Below are 11582 nucleotides of genomic sequence, written 5' to 3' on the forward strand. Positions count from 1 at the left end.
TGGAGGTTTTTGGTGAAGACAGATCACGTAAAACACATCAACTGCCTGAATGCTAAACATATTGCGGGTGTGTGTGCTCACTTGTGTATGTGATCACCACATTTCATGATCTGGGTGGTCTTACACATCTCTGCAGCTGCAACCTTAATACAGAGCTGTTAAAGTAATGTGCATTAAGTCACTAGTGTCATAAAACAATGTAGGTGGTGTAAATGTTCTCTCCTCTGTGTGTGTGTGTGTGTGCGCGCACACGCACAGCAACATAGCTAAACGACCTGCTTATGTTGGTACGCAAGAATAGAAAACTATCATTTTTAACATTTACACATGACAAACTGGTAATTTGTGTGATTTATATTGCTTATATTTTCTGTTAATGAAGGAATTCAAAACGTTTGAACGAAAAACTGTATTTCAACTTGACAGTTACTGGTGGGAATATTCTGCAAAACAGCTCAACTTTTTTCTAACTCTAGTGAACTGATGACTGGTTCATTTGATTTTGACTAATTTATAGATGCACAAACTTAAAACCTTATAACTGTCAGATTCAGCTGCCATCGCTCACCATTTTAAACAAGAAACAGGTTGAAGACTCACAAGCCCCATGTATAAAAAAAAAAAAAAGATTGATTCAGCAAACGAACCACTGCTGAGTAAACTTAATCAAGAATCACACAGTTGTGCTTGTACAGTAAATTAAAGACACACATAACACTTGCCAAGATAGATGAATAATGATAAAAATGTGTGGTTGCACCCGTACTGTATTAGTTGAACCTTTCTCATTTTGGGAATAGCTTTACCCTGACATGTCGCTCTGTGAGTCAGAGATAAAGGCCTTCATGTCGACTCTGTTTTTCCCCTCGCCACTGCTTTCTCACCAACTGTAATCATGAGAAGGCCATGGGGAGGCAGATTGGTAACGATGTTTTGGAACAGTTTACAGAAACACGTCTGCAGATTTCTCCATAGTCAAAACTGGGGCTCTTGTTAATGACCCTGAACACATCTCCAGACAAACTCAGCTATGACTCGCTCACTTATCTTGGAAAAGACCTACAGGCACATTGCAAAAACATTTAAATGTGCTACTCTAAATTTATTTTTTAATTTTTTCCATTTTAGTGTTATTTTGCTCTGTATTCAAATTTATGATCATCTGATTCCGCTAATTATCTTTCTGCAGGCATTTTTTTTTTTTGTTCTGTTCTACTCTCACACTCATCATTTTCTTTCACATACATTGAGACCAGTGTGTGTGTGTGTGTGTGTGTGTGTGTGTATGTGTGTGTGTGTGTGTGTGTGTGTGTGTGTGTGTGCGGAGGCAGTCATTGAAACATTATTGGATATTCTAGAACATCAGGCTCTGACATTTAATAACAAGGTCTTGTCTTCTCATCTAAAATACCTGGAGCTCTCGAGGTACACTGGCACATTCAGCTCAGTATCAGGTGTAGTGAGCAGATGAAGTCTTGAACCAGTACAGCAGGGCTTCACACACAAAACACACACACACACACACACACACACACACACACACACACACACGCTCACACACACACATTCCACTCTCCCTCGACCTTTGACAATGCCACATTTGTCTGACAGCTGACCTCCATATGATAAGAGATAAAAGCATATTACGTAGTACACACACACACACACACACACACACACACACACACAATCATGTCTTTAGATGGTTATCGTATTTACATAAGCATTAGTAGTGGGTGAGCCAGTATCACAATCTGTTCCTGATGGCATTAAAACCAATTACCATCTCTGAGAGAGGCAGGCCTAAAACACACACACACACACACATGCACACGCACGCGCGCGCACACACACACACAGACATCCACATACATGTACAATGGCACACACATGCACACATGCAAATGCAAACACAGATGTGTTTGGCTGCACATGTGCTCACACAAACTCAAGCGCACACTCATCTAACAGTCTGATAAGGACACAAGAGCATATATAACATAAAGGATAATATCTTCAAAAAGTCAAATGAGCGAGTCAAATGGCTTTTTCACGATCTTGACGGTCTATCAGACTACAGGAATTTTAAAATCCTAACTGATTTTGAAATTGAGGTTTGAAATCTAAAACATTTATACGCTTCAAGATTTGAAAATAATGGGCCATCACACACTACCGATATTATTAAGATTATTTTGCCATAGGGAGCAATAAATGACATCACGTGACTTCGTGGGGAAGCAGATGAAAACAAACTGATTTTATTTCCACATCCATCAAAGCATATAGCTAGATATTTGTATGATTTAAACAGCTGTCTGGGCAGCTTACGCTTAAAATACGCAGGGAGTTGCTATGAGACACGTCTCAGGTGGTGTGGATTGATTCAATTAATAAAACAGAAGCGTATCTGTTCTGTGAGATGCTCAAGTGATGGAACCAAAAAACACTTTTGAAAACACTATGTGGATCGGTCTTTAGCCTCAAAGGCTAAAATGTTTACCGTTTCTTAGCAATGATAGTATTGTCATTGTAATTGCATATTACGGTCCTGCTCGGAAAGCAGTGACATTATCAACCAGATTTTAAATCATAACTATCAAACATGTCTGAAAATGATCTGAGCAGCCCCAATAAGTCTGTGAGCTGTCAGGAGGTGTACGATTGGATCTGTAATCCCCTCAGATCACCGGATAATCTGGGCCGAACATCAGTACCAACCAAGGTCCCAGGCCAAATTTCTTCTCCAATTGTCAGAAGGGGTGAATCAGGGATAAATCAGCCCAAAACTCCTATAGTCTGAGCCTTCTCAACACACACACACACACACACACACACACACACACACACACTCAAATCCCACTGCCTCTCCCTCAGGCTGAGAAAAATTAGTGCCACGTGAAGCGGAACCATGTCCATCACACAGAGGCCCCCCGATGCCCCACAGGTGTTCGTTAACATGCCTGGAGGCTCCCCCTGCTCTCCAGGTGGCCATTCATACGCCTGCAGCAGGAGACATCAAAACAAAACACACCCCTGGGGGGCTAAGCTCACACTTAACAATACACATGAATTACTCTGCAGTGTGGTCACAGCTTTAAAGCACAGCTTCTAAAACCGTGGCTTGGGAACCAAAAAAGTGTCAGGTGCCTGATTTGGTTTCTGGTGGATCCCTGCATCGGCGGTTTTCAAACTTTTGCATGTTCCAGACCCCCAAAGTGTCTTTCATTGAGCCACAGACCCCCATTTGAAGTTGTTTTGCTTGATACGAAAATATAATTTGATTTATGCTCATTGTGTCATAATTGAACTTAGAAACATAAATTCAAAGTGGTTGAGTTTACAGCATCTCAAAAATAATCACTCATCCATTTTTTTTGCATGTTAATAATTTGAAGTAAATTCAATTATAGAGAAATTAAACTACTTCTCATTTTGCTGAGGATGCCCTGGAAGATCATTCAAGGACCTCTGCGGGTCCCAAGACCCCACTTTGAACTCGACTGCCCTACATGACAGGGGTACTAGACAAAATATACTAAATGTTGCTCCCATACAGACAACTTTAAGATTTTCTCGTTTTAAAGAGAAAAGCTTTGTGTCATGGGAAACACAAACTCAATTAAAAACAAATTAGGTTATTGCACCCACACTTTCATCAAATGCCTCTTAAGCCTTCTTATCCTCTCCAGATCCTCCCCATTTCCAAGGTAGGCTCAGCTCAGCACCACAGCGCTACATTTCTCAACTCCCTTTGTGGGTTTGCTCTGGAACAAGTGCTTGATCTGCAGCCAGGAAGTGGAAAAGAACAAATCACTCCATCGTGAGCAGACATGAAGCGTGAAGACGATCACATCCAGCATTACTGAGAGAGAGAGAGAGAGAGAGAGAGAGAGAGAGAGAGAGAGAGAGAGACAGGTGGAGCGCAGTGCTGGGAAAACATTCAAAAGGAAGAAAAAGAAAAAAATGTGTGTGTGTGTGTGTGTGTGTGAGTGTGTGTGATCTGTGTGTGTAAGAGAAAACAGGTTGAAATCTCTGAAAAAATGCCAGCTGGCTCTAGTTGAAAGGAGTCTTGTTTGAAAAAAAAAAGTATTTGTTTAAATTGGAGTGAAATGGAGCAATCGATGATTTTTGCTAAATAGCGCTCAAGTAAAAAACGACTTGACAGGCAGCCAAGTCCAGGCGCTGCACATCAACAGATATTGGGATGAGAACAACAAACTTTAAGAAATGTCAACTGAATCATCACATCCACTTAAAGCTCCTCTGACAAGATCATCTATTGTGATAGTAGAAAGCCATAAAGAATCAATGCTCCCTTTTCCGCAAATGAACACAATAAAGCACCTTGGCTGTGACACCTCAACAGCAGATGGGAGAATAGTTGGGAGAAAAGAAAAAAAGACAGAGGCAGAGACAGATGGATCAAGTTAGACCAAGAGAGACAGAAAAAAGGAGAGGGAGAGAAATATGAACGCGTGGAAGGAAATCAGGCGACACAGACAGACAACACAGAGACAGACAGTTGGCAGATCACTGCCGCGCAGATACAAAAAGACACACAGAGATCTGAACGTGCCACACAGACAGAAAGGCAGCTATCGCCACAGACAGACAGACAGACAGACAGACAGGCAGGGACACAGACAGAGAGACAGTCAGACTTTTAGAATAAACACCAGAGCTCTTGGTGTCGCCCAGGAAGAAATGCTTGTCTTTGATGTGAAGCCGTGTGACCTCGCGGCGGTCTGAGGAATTGAAACGCCGTCTAAACAAACGTCAACACCGCTAACACCCTCAAGGTCAGTGTATGTGTGTGTGTCTGTCTGTTGAGTTTCTGTGTGTGTGTGTGTGTGTGTGTGTGTGTGTTAGGGAGGATGGGGAGGCACACATACCCTAAACCACCGGTCTTGGCATTTCAGTAATGTGTTTTCACAGCGAACGTTTGAGAGTAAGATTTAGGAGAGACATAACTGGTCCTAATCCAGTGGCTGCACACTGACTGTCTCTGAGATCAGGGATATCGTGGAGCTTAGACGCACCTAAAATCAGTGCACCCATGTTTTTCATATGTGGAGAAAAGTTTCCCATGAGTTTTACACCACAGAAGTAGTATCAAACATATGTAGGCTGTTATTTTTTTTAATTTACAATTGTATGATAGTTGTTTACCTCATGATGATCACTGACTGCAGCTCATACATACACCAACATTTTTATCTACCATCATATCGCTGACAGAGATCAGACCAAACTAAATATAGCACATAAATCAAACAGCTTCACTTTAATCTAATCATATAGCAGCTACAAAAGTCCTATTTTGACACAATGGGAAGTGATGCTCATCTTTTTTATGCCATCCGAGGCCACGGTGATGACTGGAGCTCAGCTGAAAGACAGTTTTGCGATACAACATATCCAATCAGTAATACTACAACGCAAGACAAATAGCAGAGCAGGACTGAGCTCTGTGGTAGTAATGAAGATAAAATTCGTAACAGATACTTAATGAGGGAAAAAAAATAGGAGAAAAAAATTAAAATTAAAATAATTCAAAGGTTTTGCAGATTAGCCTTAGTCTTCCTCTATAATGAGGAAGACTGAGGCAGTGGAGGATGGAGGTAATTTGGCTTTGGTTTCGTGTCAGTGCTCAGTTTGGACTCGGGGCCAAAGCAAATTGTTGTACTAAATTTAGGATAGTTTATTATTATAAATGAACCCACTCCAAACAAAATGATATTTGCACGCGTGTATGTGTGTGTGTGTGTGTGTGTGTGTGTGTGTGTGTGTATGTTTTAGTTTTTTTGTGAAAAGTGGAATTTTTCTGTATTTCCCCACATTTCCACGCTTAAGGAATTGTGCCAATTGTCTTTAATGTTTTGGCCGACCCCAGCTAAATGAGCTCTGTTCTTACAGCGCAACACTTTGAGACAATCGTCTCAGTGCTGGTAAACAGTGGTGTCCCATTGCAGCAGTTTATTTAGGAGTCTGTTCCAGCCCAAACACGGATTAAGACAAAGCCCACCACTCCCTCTTTTAGACCACTAAGTACTTTCTGCTGCTGCCGCTGCTCAAGTTTGGTAGGCTGCTGAGGGCTATGGACAGCTGTGTGAATGTGAACGTGTGTGTGTGTTTGTATCTGAAAGAGAGAGGAAGAGCATGTGGGATAATAGAAAATAATGTGTGGAAAAGTAAGAGAGTATGTGTCTGAAAGACTAGGAGAAGAATGAATGAATAGGTGGCAGTGTGAACAACTGTACTTCAGGGAAGCCATCATCGCAGCGGCTCCTGCACAGTGACGAGTGAGCAGCACTTCAGATCTGTCCGATAAAAGCTTGGCTGAAGCAGGCAAGTGGAACCTCTGAATGTATTTACTGTGAGCACGCTTGCAACTCAATGAAAGCCTGACTGTTACTACATTTTGAGTCACAAACCATGAAGTGGAGAGGGGGGAAAAAAATCACCCCAAAACACTTAACCGAGATATGCAAAACTTAAACATGCATGTCTGTCAGCACAAGCTAGGACAAACAAAACTTTCATGCTGTTGAATTGCCTATTGATGTTCATCAGGTGGGAGAAAACTACAAGTATGGTGCCCCCTTGGGGACAAATGATAGATGTATATCCTCATGGGTCCACAAACAAGTGTGCAGACACAGCTGAGGATCTGCAGACCTCATGCTGAGCAGCTCTCCATTTACTGCACTGTGTGAGACAGTATCTTGCAGTAGCTAGATAGCTAGATAATCTGCAAGCCAAAAATCATAGAAATGTGAATAGTAACTTAAATGTGGCTGTCTCATCTTCTTTAATCAGTAGTTTGCTGGAAAAATGAATGTGATGCAAACCACTGACTGCCATCTCTTTTTTCAGATATCTCTGCGTCAAACTTTACCAAGCTTCTAGGTAACTGTAAGGCCTCAATGGTTAACCGAGTCACTTACTGCATTAAAATAGTTAGCCAACTCACTCATTCACATGGAAATTCACATGGTACATGATGTTTCTCCAGAGGAATAGTAGAAAAGGGAGCATTATCACACAGAAAAGAATTATTATGCACCTTCTGGTCGGTATCTACAACAAATGCATAACAACAGCAGTCTTTGGAGTGAGATGTAATGGAAAAGAAAAAGGAGGCTTCTTTTTTCCATTCGCAAGTTCATGACCTCACCAAAAGCTGCTTTCCTTTTCATGAATTGCACACACACACACACACACACACACACACACACACACAGACATAGAGAAAGAGTGAGTGAGTGAGTGAGTGAGTGAGAGAGAGAGACAGAGAGAGAGAGAGAGAGAGTGCATCTCCACTCTGCAGTGACTATCTCAGGGTTGAGCCTTCTCATTTTGAAGGATGATGTTGCCAGCACACCTGTGTGTGCACGCATGAAGGTACGTGTCTCCACTGCCTTGCATGTACATGTGTGCGTTTCTGACTGTGCGTGTACACGCTCATGCACTTCTGTGTATTTAAAAACACCTTCTCATGTTGCAGCAGTAATGGCTCTGCTGAAACATTTGCCTCCCACTCAACAGTTCCAGGCGGCTGTTTAATGCAGATGCCACACAACAGAGTTTCCTCTCCCTCTGAATATTCAGGGCCAGTCTCTTCTCCAAGAGTGGCTATAATCACCCAAACACACGTGAACAGTTCTCTATTGGATAAGACTGTTGCAGTAGTGATGAGCGCTCCTAAGATGCAAAGATAGATTTGACGTGTTTCCTCGCATGACATTGATTTTCTTGCTGCAAATGCAGCACACTGCCTTATCAACATTCTTTAGATTTCCCTCTTCATCAAGCTTGCAGCCAAACTGGAGAGGTAACATTGCCTTTCGCCACACGATCCATGTTTTTGGCATACTGTAATTTTACAAAAGTGAAAACTTTCCACCGCAAGTTGCAAATCTTGTTCTAGGTGGTGTGTTCTTGCAGTGAAGCCAGTGATCAGCTTTACTCTGCAGTGGGTGAGATGTGATTGTGTAACCACGGTAACTGGTAACTATTGGAGGCTTCCTTATATCTGTAGATTACAAAAGATTTGAGTGCATGTATAGATCTTATAAAAGTTAAGTTTACTGAAATACAGAGAAATACTAGTCCGAACTCTCCATGTACATATCAACTGTGCATCTGTATGCTCTTCCTGCAGCCAAATCTGCAACCGAAGGATTTTTAGTTGGATATGTTGACCATTGACATAGAATGGCCTGTAATTACATACATAGTTGAGTATAGTTGAGCCTTCAATCATTTAATTCATCATGCCGGCTATGTTAAATACTACATGTGGATGATAGAGTATTGGAAAACGAGACTGCATGTTCTTTGTGGTTCTGCCTGAACAAATCTGGCTTTTCTCTATGGGTTTTTGCAACAAGAATACACAATTCTGGGTATAATATGTGCATTCTGATGGAGGCTTTGTGCCAAAATGTGTAAGCATTTTTTAGTGTGATGTGAGTCAAAAAAACAGGCGAAATGTGAGTCGTTTCTCGTCCTTGACTTGAAAATTTGGAATGTGCTACCTTTTTACATTTTTGGAATATGATCATTGTACTTCTTATTGTCTTATTGTTGAAGTACAACCTCCCGTTTCAACACAACACCAGCTGTTTGTGACAGTAAAGACAGCAGAGCATTTCTTTGAGCTCTCAACACACCCTAAGCTAGTTTAAAATCAGTAAAATCATTCAGCTTTAGCAACAGGGTGGAATTCACAAGGGTTTTCTCACATATCTGAAGCAGGTAACATACAGGTATCACTTTTCCCCTATAGCATAAAATATGACTCCCAAAACCCAGTTTATCTTTCTCTCTCCAGTTCTCCAAAAAGGCATTAATATATCCACTGAGAGCTTTAACAGTGAAGATAAACCAGAGCAGAGACCTGACTGAGCTCCCAGGACAGACTACATAAAAGTAATGATGTCTTGTTTAACACAGTGAGACAGAACCGCCAGACAAGGTATGTCCCAAAATGTGGATCACGAGCACTCTTTTTTCTTTCTTTCTTTCTTTCTTTTTTTTTTTTTTTGTACAGGAAATGATGTATAAACATCATATCTGATGATATCAACAGATGTCATCTGCGAGGCTACTGTAATGTGTATTGTGCCTCAGTTATACTGAGATATAAGTTGGCAATTGTGAAGTGAAACTTTCTGGTGTATAAAAATTAAATATCATTATCAATGAATCTCTCTCTTAATAACCAATAAATGCACTTCTTTTCTGGGTTACTCATGCAATTTACTTCTCTTACCTCCTTCAATATTGGGTCAGCAGACAAAAAAGCATGAACACCAGTTTCTGGTTAACAGAGGGCATACTAACCTTATTTTTAATAGAAATACTGAGGGAGCTACTTTTCTTGTGCAAGATTTCTGGTCACTGGCTAGCTAACTCACCTTTCACAGCAGCAGTGTGTGGTGCACACTGTGCAAGTGTGGCACAATATTTGGAAGTTTGACCGACTATTTACTTTCGCGTTACAAAATATGGCAGATAAATGGAGGTAGTGAGAGTTTAAAGTGGTAATGAAATGGCATTTTTCAACATGCCATTTTGTGCATATATTCTATTTGCTGGGCGTTATTATCTAAAGTGCCATACAGAAAAGTCTCATTTCAACACATTTAGCAGGGTTAGTGCTGCATTGCATCTATCCATTGAGCTACACAGGGAATAGAGCTGCTAGTACCAGCTGTGCGCTGCAGTGTGACATGCCACACATCACCTGCTGAGCTACTACCACTGCTTTAGTGCCCACCAAAATGTTTTAGAGCGTCTCGTAAAGCTGGCGGGAGCTGTGAATGTGTAGCAGCAGTTTGTGGAATAAATAGCAGCTTAAAAAGAGGAGAAAAGAGGAACTTTGCTCTTACCTGCAAATGAGAGCCTGATGTGATTTGAGTTTCACTTTGAACTCAGACTGACATTACACAACCCCGCAATCCCTGCGTAAGAAAGTACAGAACAGAGAGGACACAGTTTACACATACAGAAGTTACCACGCAATCCTCAGGATGCACTAACATGGAGGTTTCTTTGCAGGAGTGGAGCAAAATCACACCAGCAAAGAAGAAGTCAACAAAAATAAGAAGCAGCCGCCGGCGAGGAGAGCAGTACAAGAACATACACAAAATTTATCTTGGTATGTTGGTGCAAGAGGGAAAACTAACAGTAAATAGTAAAGATAACAGTAAAATAAAATATACATACAAGATAGATAAAAATGAAAATAAGGTGCAATAATGGGGAAACACTGGAAATACAGCAAGTGCTCTACTTACAAAATGTTAAATGATAAGTTTATACAAGAAGTTATTTGAAGAATAAGAAGTTATTTTCAGGGTAGTGCAGGTTTTATGCAAAGGGTCAATGTACAGAGCGCACAGTAGGGCTGATAGATAAACGGCACTTTGAATACTGGTGCGCTGATTATTTTTTTCACCTGTAACATTACCACCTTAAAATAATAACCACACAGCAACAAACCGGTTTCCCCACGTCCATGAAACTCAGAAGAAACCATTTTCCCCCACCAGCTCCCATGAATCTCATATAAAATATACCATATAGGCCTATACCATTTTCCGATTTTATTAATCAAATTAAATATATAATAATATGAAGTATGATTCAAAAGTAAATTGTTTAAGTTGTTTGATAATTCTGTTTTATTTACTTTTTCTCTCTTAATTCAGACACATGCATGCCAAAGATTACACATTTACTGCATCTTGTGATTGGAGGGTCAGGTTGTGCTGATTCCCACCTGTAGAGTTGGAAAATTAAACCCAAGTAAAAAGTCTTTATATAAACATGACAAATCTGGGTGGGTCTATTTCTCCATCTCTAAGAAAACACAGCCTCCAAAACACTGTAACTCACACTGGATTCATTTCACACAACATTTCTTTTTATTGCCACCCTATAAACCACTCCAGCCTTATGTGTATGTGAGTGTGTGTGCATGAGTGTGTGTGTGTATGGAGTGTCTGTCTTTGTGTATCCATGTCTGTGTCCTTGTCTGCAAGTGTATCCCCTATAGTCAGAACCACCATTAGACAAAGAGGTCAATTCATATTGGGTGTTAAAAAGGCCAAATTGTCTATAAATCAAAGCCCTAAAACTTTACATCTCTCTCAGCCCACACTAATGGAAAAAGAAATTAAAATTACTACATTTAGGGAAATAAAGGTGCCATTCAGGCACAAAGCAAACGATGTGCCATGTGGTGATTGCTATGCAAGACAAATACAGAATAATAGCGATGGAAGTTCAAAAATAAGCTCAGTAAAATAAAGGGAGAGCCTGTATTTTGTCTCAGCTTTCAGCGGCAGGTTTATAAAAAAAAACCCCACTGAGTGTTTTAAATGACGAAAAATTAAAGATAATTAATAAGAATGAAAATAATACGAAAATATATCCCACTTCTGGGGTTGATTTCGACATGAAGGGAAATTTTATGGTACAGCAAGATCAGTTACTCTGAATAATTTTCCTGTCTACTGCTCTACTGACAAAACGCATGTGTCTAATAGGGCCTGAACTAACTATGACTG

The 11582-nt window shown here is 40.5% G+C and overlaps 1 protein-coding gene across 1 annotated transcript in view; it reads right to left on the reverse strand.

Moving 5' to 3' along the window:
• Window positions 1-11582, reverse strand: part of bmpr1ba (bone morphogenetic protein receptor, type IBa) — an 88890-nt gene that overhangs the window by 52436 nt on the left and 24872 nt on the right. Inside the window, exon 2 of the mRNA XM_030059844.1 lies at window positions 9900-9971. The gene's annotated coding sequence lies outside the window, so the exon portion shown is untranslated. The remainder of the gene's footprint in view (window positions 1-9899; window positions 9972-11582) is intronic.

Source organism: Myripristis murdjan, chromosome 9 (genome assembly GCF_902150065.1).
Source record: "Myripristis murdjan chromosome 9, fMyrMur1.1, whole genome shotgun sequence".
Classification (NCBI taxonomy): domain Eukaryota; kingdom Metazoa; phylum Chordata; class Actinopteri; order Holocentriformes; family Holocentridae; genus Myripristis; species Myripristis murdjan.